General features: G+C 38.5%; 1 pseudogene; it reads right to left on the bottom strand.

The window, feature by feature from the left end:
• Positions 1 to 12463, bottom strand: part of LOC142543166 (phospholipase SGR2-like) — a 35681-nt pseudogene extending 23218 nt beyond the window's left edge.
• Between the last annotated feature and the right edge of the window lie 6667 nt (positions 12464 to 19130).

Here is a 19130-nt window from a genome sequence, read left to right as displayed (position 1 = left end):
AGAGAGTGGTGTTTTTAGGCCACATTATTTCTAGAGATGGAGTTGAGGTCGATCCCAGCAAGGTCGAGGAGCTGGCTACTACCGGAAGTTCATTCAGAGTTTCTCTTTTATTGTGGTACCCTTAACCGCCTTGACGAAGAAGAATGCGAAGTTTTTTTGGGGATCGGACTGCCAAGAGAGTTTCGACAAGCTGAAGCAAGCTTTGACTTCAGCGTCAGTTCTATCGATGCCATCAGGGCAAGGAGAGTATGTTCTCTATACAGATGCGTCGAAGCTTGTTTAGGCGCAGTCGTAATGCAGAATGACCGAGTTATAGCATAAACATCTAGATAGTTGAAGGTTCATGAGAATAATTACCTGACCCATGACCTCGAGCTTGCAATAGTAGTATTTGCATTAAAGAGTTGGAAAAATTACTTATATGGGGTAAAGTGCAAGATTTTCACTGATCATAAAAGTTTGAGGTACTTCTTCACCCAAAAGGAGTTGAATATGAGACAACGAAGATGGTTAGAGTTCGTGAAGGACTACGACTGCGATATTAGCTACCACCCGGTAAAAGCTAATGTAGTTGCGGATGATTTGAGTAGAAATACGGTAGTTATTACTCAATTGTCAGTTCAAAGACTGTTGCAGTCAGAGATTCAGCGATCGAGCTCGCAGTGTATGCTAGAGGCGAGGCCCCCAATCTTTCTACTATGACAGTTCAGTCGACTCTGAGGAATAAAATCCGTGAAGGTCAGTCTTCTGATGAGCAGTTGCAAAAATGGAGATAAATCTGAAGGCCGGAAGCTGTATTCTGAGGAGGATGGCATAATTCGATATCAAGATCGACTTTGGGTTCCTAATGGCGATTCACTAAGAGAGGTTGTTATGAAAGAAGCTCACAATATTCCGTACTCCATTCATCCTGCAAGACATTTTACGTTTTGTGTCCGAGTGTTTGACATGCCAGCAAGTTAAGGCAGAGCATCAGAGGCCAACCGGGAAGTTTAAGCCACTTCCTATTCTCGGGTGGAAATGGGAAAATATTACTACGAATTTCGTAGTGAGATTGCCAAGGACTATCAGGGGATTCAACGCCATTTGGGTGATACTTGATAAACGACATTCACCATGACGCAGTATGCAGAGCTGTATATCCGAGAGATAATTCGACTGCATGGGATTCCAGTATCTATTGTTTCGGACAGATCCGAGATTCACATCGTCTTTCTGGAAGAGTCTGCATGCAGCGATGGGAACAAAGTTGCTGTTAAGCACAGCGTTTCATCCTCAAACCGAAGGACAGTCCGAAAAGTGATTCAAATTTTGAAGGATCTACTACGAGCTTGTGTGATCAACTTCCAAAGAAGTTTGGAACTGAAGTTACCACTAGTGGTGTTCACCTATAATAATAGCTACCAGCCGTCTATAGGCATGGCTCCTTACGAGGCACTTTATGGGAGAAAGTTTAGATCACCGATACATTGGGATGAGGTTGGTGAAAGAGGATAATTTGGTCCGGAGTTGATCAAGTAGACAGCAGAGCTAGTAGTCAAAATCCGAGATAAGATGATTACTGCTCAAAGACGCTAGAAGAGTTACGCTGATAAGCGACGAAGGGAGCTAAAGTTTGCAGTGGGTGACCACGTGTTCGATAAAATAGCACCTATGAAGGGTGTCATAAGATTTGGTAAGAAAAGCAAACTCAGTCCAAGGTTCATAGGACCGTTTGAGATTCTAGAGAAGATTGGGACATTAGCTTATAGAGTAGCGTTGCCATCGATGCTAGCTGGAGTGCATAATGTGTCTCATATCTCAATGCTGCGAAAGTACATTTCGAATCCTTCACATTTACTAAATTATGAACCTCTGCAGTTGACTCCGAATATGTCTTACGAGGAAGGGTCTACACAAATTCTGGATAGGCAAGAAAAAAGACTCCGAAATAAAGTTATTCAAATGGTCAAAGTCAAGTGGCTAAATCATTCGGAAGAGGAAGCTACTTGGGAAACCGAGATTGACACGAGGAGTCGCAACCCGAAATTATTCGGTAAGTTTTAATTTCGATGACGAAATTTTATTTAAGGGATGGAGGAATTGTAAGGTCCAAAATGCGATAACGTAATCCAACTGCATGCAAATCTAGGAAAAATTGAAAATTCCTAATTAAATTATTTTAATTGCGTTAATTAAATGTGGTTGGCATGCTTACATATTAAAAATATGGTTTGCTAGAATGCATAAAAATGTTTTTTTATGAGTAAATCGAGACGCGACCGAGAAATGGAGGCCGGGGACCGTAAAGGGAAAATATTTTTATTAAATTATTATTTTTAATTATTTAATATATGGTATATTTAAAATGAAATTTTCGAAAATGATATATTTTGATGTGTTTTTACGCGCCGAGTCGTATTTTAAACCGGTAATCGATTTTGGAAGAAAACAATGACTTTTTGGAGGCTCGGTTATTATTTTTGAAAACTTTACTAAACGAAAAATTTTACCTACTATCTAATGGGCGTAATGAGCCTATTATACTAAGGTTATTGGGCCTAAACTTCTACCAAATATCTTATATTAAAACTTCTTGTGTCCAAGCCCTAATTTTTCAAGTAACTCACGCCTCCTACACTAAAAAACACTAGGACTCTCTCCCTACCACACACGCACACACACCACACGTCTACAAGGCTTTTCACATGAAATTGAAAGGAAGAAACGCAGCAAGTTCCCCGTCTCTCTCCGCCAACGTCCATCGTGTCAAAGATTGTTTTCGTTCGTGAAACACGCAAAGGCACGCCTTAATCTTCTCTTGATCATCTTTCATACCATATTATGTGTATTTATACATGTTTGCATGAAAAATATGATGCACTTTCAATTATTTTCGTTTTTATGACAATACATGATCAAACTTTGATTTTCATGCTTCTGAATTCATGGAAGTGATGTACGAAGGGGCTGTCATGGTAGGGCCATTAGAAGGGATGAATTTCAGAGGGATTAGGGACTCCTAGATGCATGGTTCAAGGCTGGAATAGGCAAGGACAAGGGCTGCACGATTTTTGGGTTGAGGGGAACTATGGTTTCGAACTTTAGTTGCTTGAAGGGCGCGACTCGTGCGTCGGTTAGGGGCCGTGTCCAAGAGTCCTAAGGGGGTTGTATGATGGTCCTAGATGGGTTAGTGGCGGCTGGTGCGAGTAGAAGCGCTGGAGCGCTAGGCTTGGAGTCGCACGGGTCTTGAAGCGTGCGGGTTGGAAGGCTGCAAGTGCATGGGCTGTAGAGGCCTGTCTAAGTGGGTCCTAAGGGTTCAGGCTAGGTCCTACGAAGGTTGGTCAAGGTCTGGTCCACTCAGTTAGGGGCTAGGATCGAAGGAAACCATGGTTGATTGGGCTAGGGTTCTCGAACAAGGGCAAGAAAATTCAGTAAGCTTCCTAGGCTTGTTCAAGGGTCTTAAATGGCTTGATTTGGGTTGCATAGGGTATGGTTAGGTGTTAATAAGCTATGTTTAAAGTTTGGTAAGGTTTGGTTAAGTTTCAAGTTGATTCGGGTCAAAACCGAGACTTCGATTTAAGTTTTAAAACGAATTACAAAATTAGTGAAGGAGCTTAAGTTTACGTCTAACAAATGTTTATGGGTGTATTTTAAGACGTTATGGTAAGTTTGGATGGATTCAGGTCGTCGTTTTAAGCTCCAACGGTAAAATGGTCAAGTTATGGTTTCACCTGAAAAATGTTAAACGTTCTGACAGTGTCCTGAATTCAGTCAAGAATTTTAAAATATTTATTTTAAAATGTTATGGGATTTATGATGGAAAACGATAATGCTAAAAAACATGTTGCATGCTTGGTTTGAAAGAAAAATGATATCTACGCGTTATTTTTATAAGTGATGGATACGATAAAAGGTTTTGAAGGAGGTGACCTGATTGTGATTAATACGAACACGAATACGAATACGAATTCGAAAAGATATGATGACATGTAAGGCCAAGGCTCAGTGACAGGTGAGAGTGTCGCTGATATCCCCGCCGTCTAGTATCATGGTAATACGTAGGATTAATCAACCGACCAACAGCTGATACGAAAGTCACATGATACGAAAGTCACAATTAATGATCTGAATTCAATAAATTGAAACATACGTATATGATGAAAGGAAAAGTTATGATGAAAGGAAAAAGGTTTTAAGTTATGAATGTTCATGAAAAGCTATTTTACTAAAAATATTTTCACTGTTGCATTTGAATATATACATAGTACTTGTTATATTGGTTAAAGTTTGTTGAGTTGTTAGACTCACTAGGTGTGAATGATGCAGGTGAGAATAATTTTGATGATATTGGAGGACTTGATGGTTGAATTGGCCGGACTGATGTTGCACATAACCCGAGGACCGATGCTAGTTTTCCGCACTTCTATTATTTAAGAGTACTTTTAAAGATTTTCATGACTTTTATGACTTTTGATGATTATGAGAGGTTTTTGAGAGGATTTAAGAGTTTATGCTATTTTCGAAAAATGCTAGTTTTAGGTTTTGGTTTGACGATTTTATGTTTTGGATTGCATTTTTTATTTTTAAATAATTAGTTGGTGATTTATTTTAAATAGTGCAAAGTGGATTTATATTGTATAGTGTTCGGCTGAAAGTTTTAAAGGATAAAAAAATTGCTAGTATATTTTAAAGAAAAACGAGTAGTAGACGTTTCAGATACAATAACCAATAAAAGGTGATTAATGTTAAAAAATTGGAAAAATGGAGATTTGTAGCTAACAATTGCCAAGATTGATATATGCAGAAGAAATAATTAAACAAAGCTGAGCATATTCCAGATTCCGTGCTTTTAAATATAAGGAGAAAGAATATTGTTGATCTATCTATGGTCTATACCTCCAGTAACAATCAAAGGTACGGTGTTACAAATACTCGTGTTAGACTCTAAAGTTGGTCCCTGATAGGATCTAAATCTCTCAACACATCTAATTATGCAAATATTAACTAATAGAAAAGGAAGACATAATTACTGATATGATATATGAAATATAATCTGAGAAATATCCCAGCCAAGGATAGAATCCTTTTACAAGAAGAATGCACTCACTCTCCTTGCCCCTAGCACAAGCTAGTAAGAACAAAACACAATAAACATGAATGAATCCCCTTTCCTTCCATCTTCCTAATTTATATTCTCGCCTCCTAATCTCATTCCTCTTCTTCAAGTATCGGTTCTAGAATTCTCTTGATAAATGGTTAGGCCAAATTTATCTAGGCCTATGACAATAACACCATCATTACAAATCTGGCCCATTATTCTTAAGTACCTAACAATACCTCCTCCTTGAAAAAGAGCCTTGTCCCAAAGGCTGAGAATGCGAGGGGCCATGATATTAAATGCTAACTTATACCGTCTTCAATTCATGATAGCTATATACCCTCCTCCATCAAAGACTCTTATTTGGTTTTTACCCTGGATTGGACGGCTAAATCTCTTCTCTTCAAGCTTACCAACAGCCTTTAGCCGATTACGTTGACATAATCCAAATTTGAGTTGTGCCACCCTTCAATAAAACCAAAATCCATAGATTTTCTTACCCTGATGAGACTTCAAGGACCCCTGCGTAATAGGCAATGACAACACTGCCTTTTTTTTGGCCAGCGCCTCCCTAACCATATTCAAACTAAGTTGTTTCTCTCGTCATACATCGATCTCATCATAATCTGGTTTAACACTCTCTTCATAATCTGGTTTAACACAGTTATCTGAAGACCATGAGGAACATGATGTCGCCCAATTGTTCCATTAACAGCATTTGTCTCTCTAGTCCAATCGGCCAAGCAAAAAATTGCTTTCTGCAAGCTGTTGTGAAAATTTTCAACAACTTGGTTGTTTCCATAATACTCCCCTAATTCCATCCGCATTATAAAGCACTCGTTTTCACCCCCAATCAACTCCCTCTTAGTTCTTAAGGAGCCCATAGAGGCTTCCGTTATCAACCCCACGACCAATAACAAGAATAGCATGGTTACCATTAAATATTATGTAATCAAGGGTTTGAGAGGTAAACCCTTCCCTACCTCCAAAATTGATGAAGTCTCCTCCTGCAAAATCCATCAGTTGTTCTTAGGACCAAGAAATCTCGATCTCCACAATCTGGTAAGCACCTACCGTGATTGATTGTCGATGGGTTAGTGAACTTCCGATGCCCTGACCGCTGAAGTTTCCCCACTTCCTTTCATTGCTTCGATGACTAGTTCTGCCGATCTCATTGTTACGCCTGAACATCACTGCCCCAACTTCGATTATTGGGTCATGGGCTTTTGCCATCTTCTAATCCTCATTGTTGAGCCTACAAATTAAAAAGTGTGTTTATTTTTTATAATTCCTAGCCCAATTCCAAGTCAATCCAAACTCAAACTCATATAGCAGCACCTCCTTCGACCATTGGACAGCCATCACGCAGAAACCTGGCTTGCTTCACTCGCTCCCTATGCCGATTTCTACCGGCGACCCAACACCGCCTGATTCAGAGCCGATTACCGGTGGTACTTCTCCCTCTTCCATCGAATAATTGCTTCCCCAACAATTATGATTGCAGTCACCGGTTCCTTCATATTTTGGATACTTCCCACTGGTGATGTATCTTGGTAGGGTTGGCCCAGAAACCATTTGGAAATCCTTGTCCATCCCTCTAGACTCCTTTTATCTTCTTTATCCAATTGATGAGCACACTCTACCCCAAATAATTGAATTTGGATCATGAAAACGATGACTCATTCATAATACTTTCCAGATCCTCCACCCATCGTAACACTGCCCCTCTCTCAACTCCTTTGTAGCCTGCACAACGGTGATGTCGTCTGGAATCACCACCTTACGACCACTATGTGGAGAAATTAGCTCTTGGGTATTGTTATCATGGGATTTCTCAATCCTAAGAATCCAACCTGTGCAACTTCTCTCTTCGAGCTTCATCCTTAGCATTTGACCATCTGTTTCTGGTCATCAGGAAATAATGATGACCATACTAAACCCTATGTGACCAACTTCTGGTTTTTGATGACGTTCTCTCCTCGTGTTCCACAGCCATAGTTTTCAGTTCACCTACTGTCATATCAGTGCCCTTATAAGCATCGCAGCAGCATCTAACGCCTTCAATGCCTGTGTTAGGAAGAGTTTCATCCCCTCTGAACCTTTTTGGATTATTTTCTCAAGCACCACACCATTCTATTTTAACTGAATCAAGACAGACTTCAGTAATTCCGGAGGCATATCCTCATTCTTCTCTAAAATGAGAGACATCACTGTCTCAATTGACTTAAGGAAACATTCTGGGTGTTGTGCACTGAAAGCTCTGAGGAAGTACTGAAATATCTTAATGATCAACTCAGTGCATTCTAGGTCCAGTATGATAACACACGACCTAACTTCAGCCATGATTTTCAAAATAGAACTTAACTTGTGTGAGATCTATTGGATGTGTCTACCAATTATTCAAAAGTGGATACGATCAATTGAAGAACTTCCAGCATTTTATCATCATCATAAGGAACATTGGGTGCAGAAATCCTGATGATCTCACTTATGCACGTAGCAACCCTTACCCTTACCTCAGCATCATAAAGCTTCAGAAACTGCTCAGAGCTAAAGGCATCCATCAGTGGTGAAAGTGCAATTAGCATGGCTTCGGTAGGCGACTGCTCCACCATCGACAGAAGATCCTCAACTCGATCGAGAAGGCAGATGAATTTATCTACAGAAAATGGAGGCTTGTACAACGCCAACCCACAGCAGTAAGCTGTTCTTCAAGGTCTTTCTCTACAGACAGCAGCATTGTTGATTATCACTCAGTTGGCAGCTCCTCTTCGATTCGAATCCAGCAGATCGTACCAATTGTTAGGATCTAAATCTCCTAACATTATGCAAATATTAACTAATAGAAAAATAGGACAGATTTACTAATATGAAATATAATATGAGAAATATCCCAACCAAGGATAGAATCATTTTACCATAAAAATGCACTCTACTCTCTTTGCCCCTAGCACAAGCTAGTAAGAACCCCCAAGCACAAGCTAGTAAGAACAATACGTAATGAACATGAATAAATCCCCATTCCTTCAAACTTCCTAATTTATATTCTCGCCTCCTAGTCTCTTTCCTCTTCTCCAAGTTATCGGTTCTAGAATTCTCTTGACAAGTGGATAGGCCCAATTTATCTAGGTCCTTGACGATAACTCCATCATTACTTATCCGGCCCATTATAATCAAGTTAGGATAATCAAGTACCTAACGGTACCACAGCTTCAATTGACTCCTGGATACTTGGTATCATCATTTTTTATTTCTCAACAAAGACATTGCCTAAGTAAAGCAAATAACTATGACTAGACATTCTAGGAGTAATTACAACCATTCAGTTTCCTATTTTAGATCTCTACACAAATATGAACTAATTCTGGAAATGAATTAGCCTTTTTCTGCATCACCTGAACCTATCTCTTTGCTTTTATTAACCTAACATCATAGATATAGGCTATTCATTATATGGAAAAACTTAGAAAATGGCATTCATGTGAAAAAGTCAAAATAGTAAACTTTTCAAAGTGTAATTGCTGGAAACCTTAATTGGATCCCCGATAAAAACAAATAATTCGATATATTTAGGAACAATAATTTACACAATCATCTAACATTTATTTCTTCATATGATTTCATGAAGTTGGTTTAATGAGGTTATTCATTTATCTACATTTAAATTTCTGGCACATATATTCATGTATGTATGTGAATATACATAGATATATACGTGTTTCAAATATCTTTTATTACACTTCATTTTTATAAAATATTTTAAAATTCAGATTTGAACCTAACTCAACATCAAAAGCAAGCTCAAGAAGGAAGATTGTCCAAGTTCATATATACAACTCTCAATTACTTATTCCAGCCGATGTGGAACATCTAACACACACCTCTCACGTCCAGATATGAACTGGAGCGTGAAGTTTACAAGACATTATCAGGTGGCCATAGGAGTTAGGACAGTCCAACACGTAACTGTGGGTTTGACTCTGATATCATGTTAAGAATGGGACTTTGACTTAACTCAATCCTAAAAGCTAGCGGGAAAGATTTTTCAAGTTCATATATACTAGTCTCGAGAACTTAATCTAACGATGTGGGATATCTAACAAACACAATGCTTCCAAACCCTCCTGCTTTCAAACAACTAAGGAATAAAAAAGCACCCCGGGAATGCAATCAACATTAAGGAAAAAGATAAGGTCAGGTTTGGACATTAAACACAGCACCTGTGTTGGTTTTTGTGTCTGAGATGGAGCATATCCACGTCTTAATTTAAAGGTGTTCCCTCCAAAACCCATAACCCTGGAAAATCCAGAAGCATCACACTTTAGCCAAGCTTCCCATGTATCATCTTCCCCAGTGAAAAGTGCATGAAGTCCCTGAAAAAGAGAAGTTTGTATTTCGAAAAATATTACTACTTCATTAAAAATGAGAGATAAGTTCAACTTAGACATCGGGGTCATACAGAATTGGAGCCTTGTAAGTCAACGCGGGCAGCAAACAAACCCGACTCTTGAAAGGTTCTCCGATGCCAAACCTAAAACCAGGGCACCCTTGTTTGATTAATTACTCTTGCTATCATCAGCCACGACTGATCCAAAAACTTAATGACAAAATAACAAGAAGATCAAAATGTAATGAAGTACAATCATAAAAATTAAATAAAATCCTGCTAAATAGGCACATAAAAGAAGAGTGGAAAAATTAAGCTCATGCCACAAAAAAAGGTTATCTAGCATCTTTTCATTGACATAAATGGCAAAAGCATTTATTCAAATACATCTCAAATATGCTTAATTAGAAAAGCACCTGATTACGATATGCATACTCCAATTGCTCGGAAACATCCTCGCGTACTGGTAGCCAGTCAAGACCACCTTTACGAGCGAACCAATGGCCTCGTAACACTCGTCGATTCTCTCCATTCCAATAAACAGGGAAACAATGCCTCTTGGTCAAATCTACCTGCAATAATGATGCAATGCAACATTTCATGTTCTTCCATGCAAAAGAGCTAATATGATCCACAAGTTGGGGAAGGGTGGTGCCGCTTCCAGAAGTTTGTAGCCACAAAATACCAAGGGCATCATATGATGAGAGATGAGACTGAACAGTAGTGAAATGCCATTAATGCACATCTAACATAGAAGTACCATTTTTTTTAATGGGGTAGTCAACATTCATATCAAAATATAATTTTCTAACACAAAATAATCCAGTAGAAATTCATGAAGTCAACAGTCAATTAAAACTTACCACACAAACAAGTGAAAAAAGGGGCTACAAATTAAAATGATACCTCATACAACCCTCCCTTTACCGGAACACCAACTCTATCTTCTTCAATCGCATATAGCTGGATGAGCTCAGGAGAATCTGGGGATAATTCATCTTTCTGCAGCTTGGAACTGGAAGTAATACTAGGCTGCCCCCCTGGACCTTCGCTGCACTCTGCATATTCTTTCCACCAACTAGAGAGCAACTCTTCTTCCCTCTGTCCAATGTTAACGTAACCTTAGTAAGTTAACAATTACAGAAAAGATTGAATGACACTTGTCACCAAGTTTAAACACCATGGACATGTTGCAATTGAAAGGGGCATGACCTGCAAGAAAGATGCCTCTACCGCAAGAGAATCTCTCATTCCAAATCGAAAATAATCACCTTTGCCCACAATTTCTGTACGAGGGATAGATGCAGCTAGTGCTGGCACAAACACAGAAAGTGGAATGCTTTAAGTAGGAACTTATATTATAAGCTTAAATCGGGATCTCAAGTAGTCAATCAACAGATATATTTTCTTAAAAATGCAAATAGAGGTTGCATTCAGCTTGTTGTTTAAAGATATCAAGATTTATCTTCCCCGAGTAAACCTGGTTTATGTAACACTATAATGCTGAAGGAATGAAAACTTTTCAGATCTGATTGGAAGTGCAATAATACAATTTATGCATTTCAAAGGTCCCCCAATCCTTCCATGTACTTTTCCAAACAACTCATGAATCACATTAACCTCCTTAACAGTTTAATTCCGCAGCAAATCCCTCTAGCTGCTTAATCAAAACAGTCCAGAAATGTAAAGTATTATTTCATTGAATTTCAAAAAAATGAGCAATGTGCTTGACTAGATGAAAGCAGCACAAAACATGACTACCATTCCTGCACAATGGTACAGCTGCTTTACAACTGGACACGTTTGATTCTCCTGAATAGTGAAGATTAAAAAGTTTCAATAATAACCGCACGGCCAGAGATCATGCCTCTACAGCTGAACAACTGCTCCAATCTATTTCAGATCGCATATTTGGAATTTGTAGAGTAATCAAATCTTTCCACATTGATAGTAGTTCTCTAGTTATAGTGTAAATTGTGCATTCTAACTCATGACAAACATCTTTTTTCCCTCCCCATTAATTCTTCACGGTTGTTTCAGTCGATCGAATTTTATATCCATTGCATCTGACTGAGATTCTTAGGCCAAAAAAAAAAAATTGCAGCTCCATGTGGCTGGACGCTCTTGTCTTTTCTCTCACGGTTAAAAGGAAATTTATTTTACTATGTATGTCAATGACCATTAATCTAAAGCTGTCTCTTGAGACTGCTCTGAATATATCCTTGACAAACCAGGAAAGACGCAAGCACTGATAACTAGCAAATTCTTCATATCGCCAGAGATTCTTAAACAACCATCTGGTCTCCAAAGCCGCAACCACAGTTTATCGTCACCCAAAAATTTAGACTTCTATCATCAACCATATGAAAAAAAAAATAGCAGCGGGATCATATCAAGCATGCATGATCATACAACAATATAAACTGTCGGTTGCATTAAAACATGACATAATCTAAATTTATACATTAAATTATGACCACATATATGAAAAAATCCTCTTAAATAGAGTAAGAACTATGAACTGACCATTTACTGTCAAGGGAACCTTGCAGAAGTACCAGCGCACGTCTCCGCCATCCGAGGGACTCCTAGTTTGAGCAAGATACTTCTGCCGGCCAGCATGCTGCTCAATTTTACCAGCCAACCTTCTAATATTCGACGCTGTGTTCTTTAGCATGTCCGGTGAGGTCTCCTCACCTCCAGAGTTAGCCCCGGTATTAATCTGCATTATTATTACCTTCTTTTTCTCCTATACAGCACACTGCCAACTTTTTGGGTGATCAGAATTTATCAAATATCAACAGCAAATTGACACCCTGATCGGTGAATTTTCAACTGACTGCGGGAAATTGAAGTTTTTTTGGGGTTTAAGATCGGCTGAAATATGGAGTTGGTAGGCACTATTTGTGCTCGGAGACACAGGCGGGTCAAAAGTCGATTACGAGATAATTCGAAGAGAAATGAGAAGAAACGAAAGGAATATTCTAGTAAAAAATAAAAAGTGACCTATTGCTGATTTAAAAATTTTATATTACATAATTTCGTGGGATAACATATAATATAAAATTATAGTTCCATGGCAAATGCCTTATGTATCTCGGAAATGAATTTTTTTTCAATATTTAAAAGATGGAACATAGAAGGTTTCGGTTGGCATATTTAAAACATAATAATAATTATTCAATCTCACGAATTCATATTTATAATATGAGTCGGTGTATGTTTACAAAAAAAATTTATAAAAAGTAATAATTTTTTATTAAACAAGTATAGTTTGATATTTGTATCATAAAATTGAATCGTATGACAAATTCATAAGAGTTTTGTGTTAAAACATAGGACAATACATAACATCATTTGAGTAGTTTAGCTTTTCTTTCGATTCATTATTTCAATTTACTCGTGATATGAATTTGGTCAGGCATGACTTGTAAATTATTGGAAGGAGGTTCAAGAAAACATTGCATGTGTAAGAACCGGATTTTTTAAACTGCTTAACTAAGCAATTGTAAGGAAATTTTAAGAAAATAGGGATATTGGATTCTTGTATTAGATTGGGAGATATATTGAAAAATTTTATATATTGGACATCTTTAATATCAAGTTAATAATTTATGCAGTTGTACAAGTATATTTTCAAAATTGGGTAAGAAATATCGCAAGATTGGAAGATATCATTCAAGGTCCGGAGGAAATAAGGCATGGATATTGTTAATTCGAAATCCTACTAGATTATATGTCTAATTATTGTGATATATAGATACATGGTTAATTGGAAAGAAAGCATCCAACTTTGGCACAAAAAACCTTGACCTAGCCACCTAAATTTCGAGCCAACCTATGCTGTTGGATTAGGGAACAAATGTGAGTCAAATAAAGGTGATATTTGGTGACGAAATGGAAAGAAAATCGGGTGATTTTGATGCCATATGGGTAGGATTTGGCTGCCACATTAAACCTCATCCCCTCACCTATAAACAGGTCATCATCCATACTCCTCAACACACCCTAATTTTGAGATCCCTAGCTGCAAATTTTCGAATTTTCAGCAGCATTCCCTAGCCAAAACCCTGCCCAAAAATCGTCCAAAGTCAGCCTAGAGCGTGAGTCGAACGTGGAGCAAGAAGCGATCTAATCCACAAAGCCGTGCACCTACGTTTTTAGCATTTCAAAAACACAGCAAGTGGGCTTGTTTTAAAGTTACATTTTCGGATTATGCATATGTTCATTTTCAAAAATTCGGTCGAGTACAAATTCTTTTTCTACTCCTTTCTTGTGTGGATTGTCATATGGTTTTCGGCACTGTGAAGATTCGACTGCATATGGTAGGGAATCCAAATATGATGTATTTATGGCCCTTACACGGTGGGATTGTAACCGTTATATGGCATCGCCCCCTTAGAGGAATAAATATTAGGGACTGATATCAGTAAACCATATAAAGTAGAGGAATCTCAGTGCCTGGTCAATTTTATGCATGTGTTATGGATTATGTATGCTAGTCATGTGATTTTCGAAATATATGTATGTTGTTATATTGTACTCGATACGGCCCCACTTGGTGAGTATTTCCCAAAATACTCACCCCTTACTCCATGTTGAGGAAGAAGATTCGGGCCAGTTTTGGGGCTGGTGAAATTCGAGATTCGAGATTTTAAAATTTTAAAGTTTATGTTTAGTCGAATTGAAACGTTTCCGCATTACTATTTCATTTGGATTGTAAAGACAATGTTATTTCTATTTGAAATTATGATATAAACTGGTTTTGGTTTATACTGTGCTATGAGACTGGTTGTTTTTGATTGTGTGATTGTTAAACAACGTCGGTGTCAACCTTGAGTTTCGGGGAGTGACATTTAAGTGGTATCAGAGTCGCCAGGTTCATAATCCGGTTGGGAAAAAGGAAAAATTTGTACAAAAAAAATTCGGTGGAATTTTTTATAAATTCTGATGCTACCCCCTCTGAAACTGTCCAATGAGCGAACCAAATCGCGAAATTCCTTCGTTTAGGCCTCCAAAACCCCGTTTTTTCCGTTTTAAGAAATATTCGTAGATCCTATAACATTTCGTAGGAAATTCCGAATTTGACTCTGTCAATTGTTCTGGAATCCTCTCGACATATGCTTCGAACCCATGTGTCTATCTCCAAACTTCCCATTTTTGGAATATATATATATATATATATATTCGAAAATTTCATATATATATATATATTGTCTCTTGTTCTATGTCATTGAACCTATATTGAGAATTTTCATTTTTATTTCAGGAAATGGCTCCGTCAACTCCCCTGCAACTCCGCACCCGTGCTCAAGCTGCCATCCGTATGAAGCAACTTGCCCTTGACTATCAGTCCCGCCAACTCAAGCGACTTAGGGCCACTTTGCGTTAGAGGAGACGTGAGATCGAGACCCTGGCTACAGTGAAAGAAGAGATACGGGTCCAGCTGAACAAGGTAATCTATCAAGGAGAGCTAGTGAAAGGAGACCAAAGTCACTCTAAGCACGGCCTACCATCCACAGACTGATGGCCAAACTGAAAGGACAATTCAAACCCTCGAAGACATGTTGAGGGTGTGTGCGCTGGATTTTAATGGGAATTGGAGCGACCAGTTACTTCTGATAGAAATTTGCCTATAATAACAGCTATCACAACACTATTGAAATGGCTCTGTATGAAGCGCTGTACGGCCGAAAGTGTAGATCACCTTTGTACTGGGATGAAGTTAGAGAAAAACTATCACTGGACCTGAGCTTATTCAAGTAACCATTGACAAAGTATCCATAATCAGATAAAGACTCAAAACAGCTCAAGATCGACAAAAGAGCTGGGCTGATTTGAAGATAAGACCGTTGGAGTTTGAAATCAATGAGAAGGCGTGTGTTAAAGTCGCTCCTATGAAAGGAGCGGTTCGGTTCAGCAAGTCCGGAAAGCTAAATCCAAGATATGTAGGACCATTCGAGATACTGGAAAAAGTGAGAACCCTAGCCTACCGAATGACTTTGCCACCGGATATGTCAAGAATCCACAACGTTTTCCATATATCACAACTAAGGAATATATCCCAGACCCAAGTCACATCCTTAAAGTTGCACCACTGATGATCGAAGGACAGTTGAACAAAGAACTGAAATATGCAGAAGTCCCTACTCGAATAGTGGACACCAAAGAACAAGTGCTGAGACACCGAACAATCCCATATGCCAAAGTACAGTGGTCAAATCATACCGAACGAGAAGCAACTTGGGAACTCAAAGAGAGGATGCGCACACAATATCCTCATCTCTTCAAAAGTCCGAGCTGATCCAAGTTTCGAGGACAAAACTTCCAATAAGGAGGGTGGGATGTGAGAATCCGGAATTTCGAAGCAAATCATGTAAGAAATAAAACTCGGAACTAAGCTCAAAACTTTAATCGTAACTATAAAATTCAAATATAAAATTATATTTTTAGCTAACATGACTCGAGGAAGTAGCTCTAAAGCTCGGGGATTAGCTCAATGGGAAGCTATGCTATAAGAAACCGCATCAATCAAAGAGTCGTCATCGGAGAAGTAAACCCCCAGCTCAAATACTCAATCTTTCAACTCAATGAAGCTCAACCATGCTTGTCCTAAAAGGACCAAAAAGGGAGCTAAAGGAGGAACTAAGGGAATGGAGAAATTTATTGAGCAAGAATTGTCCATGAGCTAAAGGTTTAAACAAACTTATTGTGCAAGAGATGACCCTTGAATTAACCAAGGAAGGAACTAGAGGAGCTAAAGGTTTGGACAAACTTATTATGCAAGAGATGACCATTGAGTTAACCAAGAAAGGGAGCCAAGGGAAGAGCTAAGAGGCTTGGACCAATTTATTGTGCAAGGATGGACTCTTTAGTAAACCAAGGTGACCTTTGATACTAAGAATAGCCTTGACTACATTTATTTCTTTTCTTGGGGAGCAAGGGGCGGCCATGGGGGAGCTTAAGGGACCAAGTTTCCACCTATAAATACCACTCAATATGTTGATGAAATCACACCAAAAATCCAAGAAAAAAATTGGCCCCTTCCCCTCACCACAAAGGGCTCTCGGCCGTCGCTAGGCAAGGAAAATAATAACGAGGAAGCTTCGTGCAGTTCGTGTGCTCAGCAAATACGTCGAAGTTCTGCTGGATTAACGGCATAAATTGCTAAAGAAATACGTCGAAGTGCTGTCCAAATTTCTGGAGAAACTTCGTTAAAGAGTCAAGCAAATTTTTGGACCCCGTCTTCAAATTTCTGTAAGTGGGTTTTTGTTACGTATTTTATTATAATTTTAAACTTTGCATAAAAATAACATGGCATGCTTGTATGTGTGTCATTAATTTCGAAAATCAGTGTTTACATAATTTAAAATTTTGATCGATGAATATTATGCTCTTTTTGAATTCGATATTCTTTGACTCCGCTGAATTCCTTTCAAACTTCTGATAAGTTCTGTTCGATAAATTTGAATTCTGTGATACATTGTTACAAATCGATTTGAAATGGAACAATAATTTTAATTCTTTCTGGCCCCCATCAGTGGGTATAAAACTGTGTTCTGGCCCCCATCAGTGGGTATAAAACTATGTTCTGTCTGGCCCCATTAGTGGGTATAATACTGTGTTATGGCCTCACCCCTTAGAGGACTAACATATCGGGGACAATTTGACTATAGAAATGATATGCGTAACAGTGTTGTCTTTGTTTCTGATTTTCCTCTGAATTGCTCTGAATCGTCTGATAATCTATGTGTCATATTTGATTTGGTTTTGTTAAGATAAGTCAAAGGTAATAAGTTTTGAAAGTTTGTTAAAGAAATGCTTTAATGATTAAGTTCTATATGTATCTTTTGAAATCGATCGACCCCCACTTGCTGAGTGTTTCCCAAAATACTCACCTCTTACAAGTTTCAGATAAGAATGAAGAGCGACTTAATGAGGAGTGACAAGAAGCTTTCTGGGGATGGTGATCGACCGACAAGATCAAGAATCAAGATTTTTACCTTCCTTTTGTTTAAAGTTCTGCAAACTCTGATGTAAATTTTTGGTTCTATTGTCATTGTAAAGACAATACTTTATTTATGAAAAAGACTTGTTTACTTGGCTTTTCGATACGAGGCTTATTATTTTCAAGTAATTGTTAAACAATGCCGGATGTCACCGATGCCTCGGTTTCGGGGCGTGACACTCTTGGCAGTGAAGACTTTGAATTTGGATGACTTCTCAGAAGAATCACCCACCAAACCTTTGTTCTTCAAAAAATAGCTGAGTGGCACAAAAAAACCTTTGGATTGTTTGTAGGACTGAAGCATATTCTCGATGATATTGAAAATGATAGCTGACCACTTCTGTCATAACTTGAAACTTTTCAAGGGTTAAGGCATCAAATAAACCTGCCTCGACGAGTAAACCCTTGGCCACAATATCAGCCAGTGACTGAATCTTTGGCTTCAGTTCTATCTTTGGATCGCAAACTTTGATTTTCCATCCATCAGCAAATAAAAGCGATTGCATCTCCGCAACATCAGAAGTATTTACTTCAGAGAAGTGAGTCAAGCCATCAGAAGGCAGTTGGAAGAGATTAATGAAGGAGTCTTCTTCAATGATCAGCAACAGTGTTGGAACATTTCATGTTCACAATATTATTTTGATGTTAAAAAAACTTGTTTATTTATTTCTAATGAGTTTACCTAAGTGCGCAGAAACTGAAACTGACCAGGCATCGAACTGATCAGTTACCAAGCTTAAACTGAAGCTATCGAGACACAAACTGAAAGTGCCAACTGATCGATCAAAATGAACCAGGACAACATGAAGTATCAAGAGCAGTTCAAATGATTATCCAATTGATAGGTGGTTCAGCAGAAGACCTTCAGAAGACCGGCCAACTGATGAAGTGTTCAACTGATGAAGAGCCCAACTGATCAGTTCAGCTGACGAGCCAACTGATTTCATCTCACCAGTTCAAGACCAGTTCAGAACACCAGTTAGGAGCGAACCAGTTTGCAGATACGACAAGCTTAATCCAGCTGTGCACAAAGGTACAAAAGCTATTGTACTATCAAGGTAAAATAAGAGACGTTGCAGCAGCGTTTAAAGCCAAATGTTCCAGATATCTATTTGGGGGAACAAATTCAAAATGCAACGGGTTCATTCATTGATTCTCACTGTACGTTTAGCCAAACGCCTATAAATAAAAGCCGAAGCTCAGTGAAGACGATGATGAGTGATGATGAGATTTGACGAGTGAAAAGATAAAATACAGAGAGGGCACGCATATCGCGTATCAGCTTACAAGAAGCAATCAGCCCAGAGGGAAAACTTCATCGTGTTATCAGCTTAGTTTAGAAATATATTTTCCTCAATGTGTGAGAACACTTTCAGGTAGTTTTCACATATCAGTTCTCACACACACACACACACCACTCAAATACAGTCTTGTACAAAGATAATAAACTTGTGTATGTAGTCTTTCTCACATAGACGTTAAAAAAGTGTTGGCTGGAAGGTGATGCCTTCAGTCTAGACTAGGAGTTCAGTTAGGCAGTGGGTAAGTCCTAAGCTGGGTGGGTTTGTACAAGTAGTTGTATAAATCAAAGTCTTTTAGTGGATTCTACCCGAGGTGGTAGAAGGGGTGACGTAGGATCAGTTGAAGTCTTCCGA

The sequence above is a fragment of the Primulina tabacum genome, chromosome 4 (assembly GCF_025594145.1).
Source record: "Primulina tabacum isolate GXHZ01 chromosome 4, ASM2559414v2, whole genome shotgun sequence".
NCBI classification, from domain to species: domain Eukaryota; kingdom Viridiplantae; phylum Streptophyta; class Magnoliopsida; order Lamiales; family Gesneriaceae; genus Primulina; species Primulina tabacum.
The sequence above is the reverse complement of the archived record's forward strand: the minus strand, read 5'-3'. Positions and strand labels throughout refer to the sequence as shown.